General features: G+C 38.4%; 1 long non-coding RNA gene across 2 annotated transcripts; it reads left to right on the top strand.

Moving 5' to 3' along the window:
• Positions 1–1,952: 1,952 nt before the first annotated feature.
• On the top strand, positions 1,953–9,003 carry LOC124306180 (uncharacterized). 2 transcript variants are annotated; one of them, XR_006908544.1, is made up of 5 exons: positions 1,953–2,192; positions 3,580–3,847; positions 3,918–4,000; positions 4,648–4,815; positions 8,508–9,003. It is a non-coding gene; the product is annotated as an uncharacterized LOC124306180 (long non-coding RNA). The 2 variants fall into 2 exon arrangements; XR_006908543.1 differs by lacking the exon at positions 1,953–2,192 and having other exon boundaries at positions 2,825–3,847.
• The last annotated feature ends 5,383 nt before the right edge of the window (positions 9,004–14,386 follow it).

Genomic DNA, 14,386 nt, shown 5'->3' with positions numbered 1-14,386 from the left:
GTCGCCACGCGGCCTCTACTCACACATAGAAACAAACCGTCACCCACGGCTGCCTCTTAGAGATAAAAACCAATAAAAACTGCCTCTCCAAGTCCATCTCGCCTCTGTACTACTGGTAATACGTATGCACGTATACACGTTATAAACTCAAGTCTTTTACACATTTAAGGCATCTACAGGGCGTTCCCGAGTAACAATTGTAGCAGCCGAACTTGAGTTTGACTAAACTAAGTTAGGTTAGGCTGACTGTCGTCCTTGTTTACCGGCAGAGGTCCAACGATCTTTGTACATTTTAAAAAACACGTTTTAATGCTAATAGTTATGTTTTTCTTTCTTAGCTCAGAAGGAAGACTCAACTCTTGAAATCATTGTATCGTTAGAACTGAGTAAAAATTTCTCGAAGTATACGAGGAATTCTGTTATTCTGTTTTACCGACAGTGATCTTTGTTAGTCATGACGGATGCGACGATATCGGCGCTCTACGGTCTAGATCGGTGAATATGAATTATGAATTGACAGAGTGCTTCAATAATATCAGATCACGAATGATTTAGTTCTAATGATTTTACTAGAAAAATGCAGTGGAGCACCTTCTAATAACTGCTCATCTTACTTCTCTTGCAAGAAAGGATTTTTTACGCGTCACATTGAGATGTCGCATATCATTTGATTGCGTTAATCAGTTAGTATCTCTCATGATATAGTAGATTTGACTAACTGTATCCACCAAATGCATTTATTAAACTGTACGAAGCAGCTTAGTTGAATCTACCAGAGGGTGCTTCAATATTTTGATAATGTCATGAGAAAGGTATTATTTCATCGAATTTACCGAATTAAAATCGAGATGTCGTATTCATAGGTGTATTTTGTTCTATTGAATATATTAACAACTTTCAAACAATTAATTGACCAGCTTTGTTAACTGCAACAAAAACATTATGTAGGTACCGACGAGAAAATTTCCTACAAAATAGCAGTCTTTCTCTGATCGTACGCGTGGCAGGCATTATACAGTACCTATACGTAATAGATCGACATCTATGTGTATTTTAGTGTCGACGGAGGGAGAAAGAGAGAGAGAGAGAGGGATCGGAGGTTATTCCTGGATCCCGGGATAGCCGCGAATAGCTTCGTCCGCCTCCAATGCGGAGAGGGCTTCCCCAGTGTCCTCCCGAGCCCCGCTGCTGCAGCCGGCAATAAAAGCGTAAGCTTGCAAGCTCTCCGGGTTGCCGACTGCCACGCTGGTACAACCCGCGATTCTATTTCGGGGTTTCAAACTTCTGTCAACGCCGTCGTCACCGACACCGGTGGGCCCTTGGCATCGGCGCGGCGGCGGACAGACAGGAAAAGTAAATAAATAAAACAAAATTTTATCGTTGAGCACGGGTGAAGGAATTATCGAGCATCATTTTTTCGGGTTTTTGTTTTTTTTTTTTTCTGCCACCGCTCAGCAAATTAATTCATTTATTTTTCACCTCTTTTGTGGATTTCGAAGATCATCAAATCCATATCACGAATGATTCTCTGTAAAATAAAATCACCGATTTTATAAAATTGTTGTGAATACACTTGAGTGGTAGAAAGTGGGCGATATCGTGAAATAAAAAAATTTTATCATCTTTTATATAGGTTAAAAATAATTTGCTTCCCTTATTTCTATGATATAATTTACACGTGTAATATGAAACTCATTAATCATGCCGACTGTCAACTCCGAGGTATTGAAAATAGTCTCTCTACTTCCAACGAGAATATTTACTTTATTTTTTAGAAAGACTTGGTGCGGTCATACACTGTGGAATGAAAGATGAACGTTTCTTGAACGACATTTTCCGTTTCGTATTCGGGGTCTTCTGGATATTTGCCAAAGGTTGTAATTCGCACAATGAAGAACTGTCCGATGCCTCTTTGCATAAAACGCTTTTAGGATGGCAATGCTAAGCCGCAGAGATTCTAGATTTGTGTTTACTTTTTTGATCGTATTTCATTCATAACTCTCTTTGCGGATTTGTTATTACATCTGAGCAAAATCACCAGTGGAACATTCCATGAAACGAACTGGAAACAAGATTCTTGGAAGGTTCTTATCCATCCATCGGAACGTAGGATAAACTCTCGACTGAATGTTGAATAATACTCGTCAAATACACGGAACGGAGTTTAAACCCAAGTGCCGATGTTCCGGAAGGTAAAAGACTACGTTTTACACAATGTTCAATATCTCAAAGATCGTAGGACCTCAAATGTTCTACGAAGTCTCGATTTAAAGAAAACAGAATAAATTGTCGTACGCTACCATAAAAAGTTCCGTCCGTTGCACAAAGAAATGATGATCTCCATTCAACCGTCGCGGAATTGGATTTCTTACGTGATTATTCAAAGGGTGAGTTAAAAAAAGTCGATGCGCGACCTCTAAAAAATATCGCACGGTGTTTCCCTTTAAGAAGGTTCGATATCATGCAATGAAGTATGGCTTCATGATGTGGTCGATAGAAAAAAACCGGTTGTTTTTTTAAGTACTCTAATCTCTATTATGTGTACAGTAATTAAGAGAGCATCAGGTTCAGGGAATATAGACACATCGTCTACCTTGTTTCATCCCAATAAAACCCTGCGCCTAAATACGTGCCTTCCTTCTCGTATGAGGAAGCGTCCGAATGGCGCCGGACTGAGTAAAGTAGAACACTGATGAATGCAGCGGAGCACGGCTAACCCACAATTCGTTGAGCAACGAACGAACTCCCACGCATGCCTGTTCCGCTGTGGAATTTTAATGTAACTAGATAATTTAAACTTTGAATCGTGGATAAGAATAAAAAATCAACTTGTCTAGTTGTACAGAGAGAACGTATCGATCAAGGAACTGCAGGGAAGAGAATTAACATTCGACGTATAAGACACGTTTCGTTACTCATTGCGTACACGGCAATCTTCTTTATATGTGGGCGGTCAAAATACCGTGTGGAAATGTTCTACTAATGCTGTAGTTGCCGGCGAGGCTACGTGATTCAATTATACCAGACGTATTATACCGTAACTCCTTGTCAACTAGCCAAACCGATTTCCAAACTTTGCAACGTCAATTGGATCTTTAGCAAATTCTTCTTGCCGGTACTGGCAGAATTTATTCGCAAACTGTTTCACCAACTTGTAGCTCGGACTCTGCGGCGTTTTTGTGACTTTTAACCAGCCTGTAAAACTCATTTAGTGACAAAAGTTGTTTCTTTGAACACGTTAGGATACGTAAGCGGAATTTGACGCTATCATAACATACAACCGTGCAGATTAAGATATTTGCAAAATTTACCTAAAACGACAGTCATTTGATCACTTTTCATGACGTCATGTTGTTCATCCGTTGTTCGTAGATCGAAAAAAATTCGTCAGTGCAAGTGTAATCGGTCAAATGAAATAACCAAAATACCTAACTAAATTAGTGTTTTAAAAATATGCAATAGCTCGGATGCTTCGTGAATTTCTTATTAGAAAGTACTAGACACTTGTATTCCGGCAATAAATTACCCTTGTCGTCGCGGAAGACAAAATCAAGTCGAAGGACGGATCTGCGTGCGTAGGAACGTTGGATTATCGCCGCTGATCGAGAGAGAAGGAGTTCGGAGAGGGCTAAGAGGAACGCGGTGGATTTTGGGAGAGCCGACAGCCCGACGCCACGTTTCCCCTCCGCCAGCCCTTGACGATCAAGTCGAAAGACGTACAGCACCGAAAACGTCATGAACAAAGCGTGCGAATACGTACACTTGACGGTTTCGATGCTGACAGTAATTAAAGTGTAGTAAAGAATCCATCATTTTGGTCGTATTGGGATTTGGAGGATTGCGATAGGTAATCGAAAAGCCATCATTACGCACAAGCCGAGATTTGGACAATTTTCAACAAACCAAAATCCTTACAGCTTGGAGAAACGGGGATCTGGATGATTCTTTCAGTAATCAAAAATCCATCATTTTGGAAAAACTGGGATCTAGCTATTCTCGGGTAATAAAAACCTCGTTACTTTGGACGAACTGAAGCACTCAAAGTTTTTCAATAATCAACGACCTATGATTTTGAACAAACTACAAAGTCCAAGACTTTTTGCTCCTGTTTTGGAATAATAATCATTCTATAGAGAATTTTGCGAATTTATTCACTCCAGCATTTTCCGTTTCGAACACATTTGATCAATTGGTGCAAAATTAGATTACGAACTTTGGAGTGTTTGCATGGAAAAAAAAAATAAATAAGAAAAGACAAATAACGGTAAAATTTGTTATGTTTTCGAAATTATGTCCTCTCATGAGATCGAATTCTGGTGATCTATGGCGTACGGTAGATCTTCAGTTTACGTTTTCGAAATGCTTGATGATTTAATGCCATGTGTAGAATCATTACTCAAATCTAAACTACTGGCGAGTTAATTTCTATAAAATTGTAGTTTGGATTTCTAAAAATTCTGGTTTGTTGACGATCGTAATTGAAATTCAAGTCATACCAAATATGCCGTGAAAACTTCATAATGCTTTCAATATTCTACCGAACCTTTTCTTTGATCAATCACTGCGTAGGCCATAAATAATAATTAGTTCGTTTGCTGGACCTTCGTACAATGTACGCTTGCTTGATCAACAGTTCTTTGTTTACAGGCCAGCAATTCGCCCAAACCACCGGGAAAGCAGCCATAGGACCGATGAACTGACTGCGTCCAGGAAGTTTCCGGTATTCTGGTATCTGCCTGGCCTGCAACTTGTTACCCCCAAAAATAAAACGTGTAGCTGTATCTGAATACATATGCATACGTATATATTACATAGGTACTCTCCACATGCGTTCAGAAGACTAGTTAGTTGAATGTGCCGTAATAATTGCGAAACTGGGAATGGCTGCGTGCCAGGAAAACAATTAAAGAAAATTTATCATCTCGCTCAGAGAACGAGAAAATTTATCTCTGTTTGTATACAGGGTCGTTCTAACTTTTTTACATGAGATCCTGCATACGGCTCTAGAGGGACCGAAGTTTTTCTATCGAAACTCGAGACGACTATCCTCGGGTAATTGATTTCAATTAGGGCAAATTCGTACTATTTTTTAACAAGACTTCCGGTATTACCAAAAGTCGCCGAAACCGTGTTGCACGATATTTTTCAACCACCTTTTACTGTCTTGAATATTCTTCACCACTATTTTTTCAACTTGTTTTGACTGTCTTTGGCCATTTTTGGTGAAAATTTACAGCCACAATCAAGTACAATATCTATTTTTTTCATTAACAATTTCTGACGATTCATTATATTACTAAATAGTTTTCGTTAATTCATATAATATCGCGCGCCTGTAGTTTCTAATATTTAGAATCACATTCACTTTGAAAAATGAGAATCTCGTATAATTTGAACAAAGTGAATGAAAATATGTTACTATATTTTTAGAATAGCAACAACATTCGGTATATTTAACGATTTTCGGTACTTCTGGGATTGCGAAAATATTCAGTGATTCTTTAAATCAACACGTGCACTTATAAATGATAAATTCTTGAGTATACCATTAAGTAAAAATTCATCCCACCGATTGGTTGCGACTTGCGAAGGCAGTTCACGTACCTCTGTGTGGTTTCTGCAGCCATAAATTAAGTGAAAATTCCTACGAGATTCTTCTTAAAATTAATTGACCACCATTCAACGTGGTTCAAACCTACGCTGATGAAATATAGAGGCGGTTTTATAGCGGGGCAAAACGCGACGAGAGAGATTAACTAAAAAAAAAGATACCGCGTTGCAGCAATTCCGTGTCCGAGTATTTGTGATGATGTAAGGTACATATATGTGTACGTATAGTAGGTTATATACTTCATTTACCGACCACCAGCATAATTTGGATAGTTTGGACGATGCTGTCACGCGAAATTAAACTTTTCTTATTATTATTGCTATTACTGTAACACAACTCGAGATGAACGTTACAAGTCCCCACATATTCTTAACGATAGCGCGACGCTGAAACTATGACATAAATTTCGCCCACGGTTCGGAGTAAAAAAAGAAGAAATGTAAAGGAAATAAACAAAGCGAAAAGTTATGTCAACTTCAACCCAATTGGCACTGTACGGGTCTCACATGTCAGGAAGTCAGAAGTTTGTTTGTTTCACATCGGCTAATTTTGTTCAGATTTCAACAGAGTTAATAACTAGGAACGATTACGGAGAATGGAAATTTTGCATATATATCTCGTGGCGATAAATTCGGGTTACTGTTAATGTAATGATAAGTAAACTAACATTGTTTCAGGCTTGAATGAGTTACAATGAAAAAAAATTTCGTGGAAAAAAGTACGTGTGAAAAAAAAAGAGGAAAAATACTTGAAAAATTATGTGACGACTATGCGATACTTTTTGTCATTGTAAATATTTCACAAACTCAATCGAGTAATGAAGAAAAGGTTGAGTAAAAATGATTCAAAGTTCCCGTGCTTTTTTTGTTCATGATCAATTACAAGTATTCCGGGGGAAAATGATTAGATCTAATCGGATCCGAATTTTTTTTCTCAGTCTTATCTGATCTCACAATATATATTTACGTATATTTGGATCAGATTAGATAGAGACAACATTTGAATATAACATAGAATGTCAGCTCATTATATCGCGCCTCGATATATATCACGGTTGGTAAGTTTCTCCTCGAAGCTCATTCCCCCACCACCCGCTTGAGCGCTTGCGCAGTGGATGAACTTTCGGCGGCAGTGCAGCGCGAAGTAGGGGAACTATTTATATCACAGTTCTCCCCTTCTACAGCCCTCGAGACCGCGACATAACGAGGTGGCATTGTAATTATATCTGTTTATTCCCCCCCCCCCACGATGTATGGAAGGGAGACATAACCATATAATAGAAAGAATAAGAAACACTCGAATACTCCGTTCAATCTGATTATTCACTTACGTGATACCAGAAATTGTATTGTAATTATTATAGATATCTCATTCACCTGGCGGTATTATTCAAGTTCCTCGTAACAGCATGAACATGTAACATTGGCTGTGATCTTTACATCCTATTTTCCGGAAAGTCGTACAGTGGATAAAAGGAAGTAATTCGGTTTCAAGTTCACAGAATGTAAGATTCTGATTGAACGGAATTTGCGAGCTGGAGAAATAACCTCGAGTTTCTCGGAAATGGTAAAAGCGATGTCGATGAGCTGCGCAGCTGAGGAAAAAAGAGAACAAACGCTCGCCTGGACTTGGAAGTCCAGCGCTCCTGACTCATTCTCGGATCTCATTATTTCCGGTATGCCTTAAGGATTAACCGCAGTCAAACAATTGTGTATTATGTGAATGGTTGCTTGGCTGCCATGTTGTGCCATTTCATTGTTCCCCAAAGTTTGGCTCGTGTTTCTCATCGCGCAGAAACTCGGCAGCTGCTATCGCGAGTTAGTTACGAGTAATGACGCGGCGTTAATGTCGCTGCCTTTGCGTTGCCACTTCGAAAAACTGCTCCCTCATAGCGATAACGCGGAATTACTCGATTCGATGTTTTCTGTGGTAGAAAAATTAGCGCTGATCCTAGTTCTGCAATTTTATACTTTCATCGTGACTTGGTCTTGGAAATATGTCATGAGGCATAAAGAATAATTCGTTTATCGAGTAACGAAGTTTTTGTCTCCTTTCTGTGAAGAAGTTTCGCGAGGTTGATAATATTGACGATTACTTCAACCTGCTTGATAAAATTTAAAACATTTAATTATTATCGTTACGTTATTATCACTTTGAGAACAACTCTGATTATACCTTATTTTGAGAGAATCTATTTCGGTACAATGATCATCAAGTATTTGAAAGGACTTTGGAGATCGTCAATTATAAATTTGACGTTATCAGAGATGAAAGAAAAGAATTTCAAATAAAGTATTTGACGGACGAGTTGAAACATTAGAATAGTTTCAATATGGCTTTCGTTGCGGCACGCTTCAAATTCTATTTCGGTTATATCATCACTTTTGTGAACTGAGCATTCGTCGAACAACTTATATGCCTAATGAGCTGATGGCAAGAATAGTTTAATCATCCATTTACTATCGACGAAAATCAGCCAATCATAAATTTTTATTGCAAAATCCGCTCTACACATATTGTCTATGGTTTCATGTTCATAAAGGTGATGTTTCGGTTCAAATCTGCTTTAGTGCAGTTTTTTTTTTTCATTAAGGCATCAAGTCCAATCCTAATATAACAAATTACCTGAAAGCCATTCGATTAATTATCGTTGATCGACCATGTTATCGGGTATAATATAATGAATAATTGATTTGGAGAAACAGATAAAGGTTATATATATACCATATTATACATGTATTTACACCATGAACGTAGAAAGGTTTGGTTTAGGAATTATTGTCCCAACTATGGCGCACGTGCCGCCTGCGGAGCACGATTTTCGACGTACTTTTATTTGAATCCCTTTCATTTTTGGTCGTTTTCTTTTTCTCTTCACCGTCTTATTTTTTTTCAGAATTGATGCCCGTCCATCTAGGTTTCGTGGAAAGAACGCTAACGGTAGCATCGAGGGTTTCTCCTAATTGTACCTGGAAACGCTCGAACCGCGGGGATCCAAATCACATGGCGCTTTATTGTATTTTTTGCTGTATAAATAATCTTTTACAGATGGAGGTATAATGCATATCTGTACATGTATATCTCTACGTACGACATTCTGGTTGATCCTGTCGCAGCTTCGCCGATTTAACCGGAGATCAGTAGTAGAATTCTTATTACATAAAGTACTTTGCACCATAAGATAAGAAAAACGATACTACAATAACAATAATAATGTTAACGAAATTAGTAAGAACTGTAATACAAATCCTTTTACTGGAATCGATCAAACGTTATAGTACCATAATTGTAACGCGAGGATTCAGTAATTTTTAAATTGCTATTATACATATACAGATAAAGAGAAACGGTTACACTGGCATGTGATACGCCCGTATATTAAAACATGCCATTAAAAAATTTTGATACCAATATTAAATCGTTGATACAGAAAGACTGAGAATCTTTACACTCAATACTTTGATAACTTCCTATTCATTTTATGTGTTTGAAATACGATTCTTCTATAAAACGATAATCAGTAAAGTTAGAATCATCTTGTAGTAGAATAAATTAATAATGTTAGGTGAAATCGCGATTATCTCAGAGTCACGTTGTATCGAAATGAATCAAAACAATTTAATGAAAATTCTGATAAACTCACAAAGAACATCAGTTTGGTGTCTCTCTCCGGTTTCGCTGCAATTCATATAGGTATGTTGCAGAACATCCAAAACTAAAAGACACGTATTCTTTTTGACGACGGAAAAACTGTTTAAAGGAGTAAAAATGATTTCCAAAGATACGTACCAAATGAGGTGATTTCTCAGTTTCGAATAGAAGCGCGTAATCTATTTGAATGAAACGACCGCTAAAATTTTTTTATTTATGAATGAAACATTTGAGCCTTGGTTTCGTTCGAATACAACAAGCGCATCACAAACTCACCTCGGTGGTTGCCCGTCTTTGGGGGTTGTTATGACCCCTTTAAACCATTTTTTCGGCAGCTAAAAATAAAGAGCCGGAACAAGTTTTTTCGCAATATGTTTCATCACTATGAAAACGGACGAGTCTGACGGTCTGTCCGACAAACTTCCGCGATAATCTCAAAAACGACCTAGTGGAAAACCTGAAACAGTCTTTCAAAAAGTAAGCCGACTCGACCATCTTTAGTCATTCCGTGAATGTCGCGGTAGGATAACATTTTTGCTTCGACTGTGCAGCGCATGCGCAGTAGCTAATAGAAAGAAACAGGTAGTCCAGTTTGAGCTATCTCTGTCTTCGGAACTCCCACCACTACAATTCGCGTTCCAGTTGTATTTGAAATTCAGTGATTAGGATCCTTATTATGACCATGGCTGGGACAATATGGTGTCGACGTGGACAATCAGCTGATCGATTTAATTTTTTTTTTCTTACAAATAAAAGTTGAAAGACTTTATGTAAACAGTTCAACTTTCATTTTGTAATATGAAGTCAATGCAAAGTAAAATGTGCGATGAAATAATACTTTTATAATTAGATACGTTCCTGCAGTTAGTGATAATTATATTTATCGTCACCAGATGGCGTCTTCTTATTTTAGTGTACGAACACGTCAATATTCCGGCAAACTTGCAGATCGGTATTGATGTCGCGATACTCGTTTCAACGTTCAAAGTGAGGACGCACAACGCGCTACGTCTCTCTTGTTGGAGGTGTAACACGTCAGCCATCGTCACAGAGATAAATACGTTTGTATAAATTCACCTTGTGAATAATTCAATGATCTGCAGGTATTGCATAACCAGTAACGTGGAACTTGTACATCAGATTGTGCGTGTCGTTGTACGGCACAAGTTTATAAATAACGTCTCACTGACCCAGGCTGCAACTGATTGTGCAATGTGCATTGCGAACAACCGGAAGACGGAAGCCAGACTCGCGTGCGTCTATAGAATATCTTTCAATAAAGAGCAGAGAAACAATGCCACGTAAGTTTTCTATCTACGAATACATCATACGGCATAGTTCGTGATACATGCCATGAATTAAACTAAGAGAATTTTTAGTTTTCGGACACCAATCAAAAGTGAGGTTAACACTAAACCATTTTTGTCGTCATTTTATTTTGCATGAGATATCTTTCGATAACTTGGGAGTTTTGATAATTATTTGACAGCCGAAACTCAATCGAAAACTTGCAGTCAACGGGGAATGGCGCACATGTTGGTTTCTGTATTTTTTCAGCCGTGATTTGGAAAATTACAAAAGGACGGTTTATGGCTCGTTGATAATGTAAAAAAAAAACCTACAAACTGTCACACAGACCTCACCAGCTGTCAGATTTTCAGTTCACCTGAAGATACCAATAACTCATTGACCCCAAGTATGTCCTGGTAATAAACTGCATAATCGAAGAAATCGATAAAACCAACCATGAAAAATTGCGTGAATAATGCTTTGCTCACCGGAATCAAACTGGAAACTAAATTTTTCTGGTTTGGACGAAAAAACCGATCCTTAGGTATGTCAAGCCCAGGTCTCCGCGAAAACGATTAAATGGAAGTTTAAACGGTCTTTTTTGGTCTGTTTGGCTCCCTCAATTTTTGATTCTACCACCACCCTCTGCTTGCCCATCGGTCCTTTCTCGTCGCCTCTGCACGGCTCACTTCCACCTTCGCTAATTCTGAGAACACATCAAAGATGGTGCCCAACAAAAGACCGTCGCTACCACCGCGGGATGAGACGCAAGGCTGGCTGTCCACGGTGAATTCGTGAAGGAGGAAGAGCGAGGGTCGAGGGGGGAGGGGGCAAAAAACAGCTGCGTCTTCCGTTTCGGCGGTCCAACCATTTCCAGCTCTTTATACCACCTTGTACTTCTAACTTCGTATTTTTCTCCTCCGTCCGAACCAAATCGCGAGGGAATCTTTGGCTTCTGAAAAAAACTCGACGTACGGTTCGCCTTCATGTTTCTCACGCTTTTGTTATCGTCAGTAGGTACGGAATTAGTTTATTGTTAGATCATTCGACATGCAGTGCTCTACGGTATTCCAATCGAATGCGCATGAATTTTTATCCTGTACATCGATCGACCAATGGATATATAATTGTGATTTTCCTTTCCTAGTATTCGGCATAATTTACCTAAAGGTTCGATCGCGGTACACCGATTTACCAAACGGGTTCTTATTGAATTTTTCATTTATATAAAATGATGCATAACTTGTCACTTCATAAGACTGAAAATATATTCTACACAGGTTCTATAGATTCAATGATTTCAACGCCTATTTGCTTTATCAATAAATTTCTAATTCATATGGAGATTCCTTGCATAATCTTATGCATTTGCTGTGATTGATCAATCATTCGTCCAAAATTCCTAAATTCTTCGTAAAGTTATACATTCAATCACTAATCAAAAATTGACAGATGAGAACCTCAGTAACTTAAATTTCCTTCGTTTTGATGTTGAGTTTTTACCGAAATTCGGATATACAGTCGACGCTCTCAATAGGGCCGTTTCCCCCAGTACTCCAGTTGAACTAACCGTAGCCGCAATTTTGCCAGATACTCTCGCATTACAGCTGGTAACAAAGTGAAATGATGGAAGAAAATAGCGTAACTGTGTGGTGGCCCTATTGCGAGAGTCTCAGTTCAAAGCGCTATAAATGCACGGCAAGCTCGTTGGTGGGGTTATGCTAATTCTTAGAAAAATATTGTCCCCTACACCCCCATGCCGGCCCTATTGATTAATTGATCGTGCATTTATGCCTTGGTATGACCTTTAGACAAACATTGATCAAACAAGGATAAAAATAATTACTTCATGCTAGTTATAATTTTAGTTTCTGATCGAGATTATAATAATATCTTAACGCTAGTTACAAACTGTTGAGAGAGTCGACTGTACAGAGTGATTATCTTGCGGCCGAATTGTCAGTCTGCTGCTACAATGTAATGTGCATGCGCTAAAATCCGAGAGCAGTTTTTTGTCAGGATGACTAACCGTCACGAACGTAACGTCAAAAGTTGTCACTGACAGTTGCGATAACATGCATCGCGGCAAACTTTCATCTGAATTTACGTCAGTTGGTTACCCTGACAAGCAACTGCTCTAGAATTTTAGCGCATGCGTATTACGTTGTAACAAACGACAGACCGCTCGGTCGTTACATAATCACTCTGTATGCGATGCAGCGATGAGAAAATAATTCAAACGAGTGAAAACCAATTCACATGTAACTAAAAATTTGGAAACCTTATCCTTGTTGCATAAAAGTTTGTTGACTGTTGTCTTTTTAACCTTCATTTGTCGCCGATTCAGCCTCAAGAATATTAAGGACTAGTCAAATTTAGTGTCTCGAAAACAAAAAATATTTTTGCCAAAATCAGGCTTATGTTTTTCGTGGTAAGTAGCTTCAAGCTATGTTTCTTTCGTCAAATTATTGGATAAGTTCATTGAAGATTTATTCATTTAAATATCTCTAGGTTTCTTTCACAAAATTTGATGCTTTATAATTCCACATTCCACAATGAAGAATTACGCTGTTACAGGTGCAAATTTCAAATTTTAATGTTTCGCATTCAGTTGCATTCACTCGCTCACTATGATAAAAGCTTTTGATACCGTCATCAGCGACACTGCAGATCGGTCGAAGTGGCAGCGCTATCTCCAATCATTTTCACGAACTGTTGTGGAAAATATATCATATTATGTGAATTAATCAAACGATATTGACATTCAACATGGCACATACCTTCTTGAGAGGCAGAGAAGAACCTGAACTAGCCTTTGCTCGCATTTTTGTGAGCTTTCGTTGGTAATGCCCTCTGGCTTGAAATAGGTTATTTTAAACTAGTTTTCTACAAACTGGATGGTAACTGTATATCGGTTACCGTCTCAGCAGCAGTGGATAATACGGAGCATGCATGAGAGCTTGCTTACCATGGTGTACTGGGGCTGTAGTGGTCAGACCCAAACAAATCACAATCATTGACAATTGATGTTGCAGTACGAATACATAATTATAAGACTTCCGCAGCTTAAAATTTACTGCGAAACCTTGTTCATTATTTACTAGCGCACCTCCATTGCAAAGCAGGATCTGGATTTACGAAATGGATAAACCAATCGCATCAGTTTAGCACAATAATGTGCCAATACCATATTGAGCTTTATGGATACGACCGTGGAGACATTGTCATTGTTTAGTAAAGATACACAACAACCCGGCAGCAGAAATAAAAAAAGAACGAATGAATAGAAATAGATCGATACCACACAGCGTAGGTCAGATTACCGATTTCTATCCGTCATCGATGACTATTTAAGCGTTTCTCACGATATGCTCATTCAAAAGATCAATCCGAAAATGCTCTCCAAAAATCAGTTTGGCTTCGGCTGATCATGTAAAAAAACTCAAGACGTTAGGCTGCTATCGGCCTATCGTCTTAAGAAATGCTTAATTTCAGTGAAGATTTCGCTACAACTTTTAAGCCCCCTGTTGGAGAAATCTTAACTTTTACTGTGATGTTAACGAAGCATATCTTATAATAGAACGCTCTCCGAAAATCAGTTAGCTTGGGTTTCTTTGCTATCAAAATTCAATATACTAGGCAGCTATTATCCTATCGTCTCTAAAAGTAGTCAATTTCAGAGGGGGTTCCACAAAGTACATCTCGGCGGAATTCAAACAACGCTTGTGGAGGGTGAAAATCAAAAAGAATATACAGGGGTACTCAATTTCGAAGACGCCGATTAAATGAAAACTAGTAGTTCATGTGTGAAATGAAGTTAAATGAACGATTCGT

This window comes from Neodiprion virginianus, chromosome 5, assembly GCF_021901495.1.
Source record: "Neodiprion virginianus isolate iyNeoVirg1 chromosome 5, iyNeoVirg1.1, whole genome shotgun sequence".
In the NCBI taxonomy this organism is placed as follows: domain Eukaryota; kingdom Metazoa; phylum Arthropoda; class Insecta; order Hymenoptera; family Diprionidae; genus Neodiprion; species Neodiprion virginianus.
Note: the sequence above shows the minus strand (reverse complement) of the source record. Positions and strands in the feature narration are given on the sequence as shown.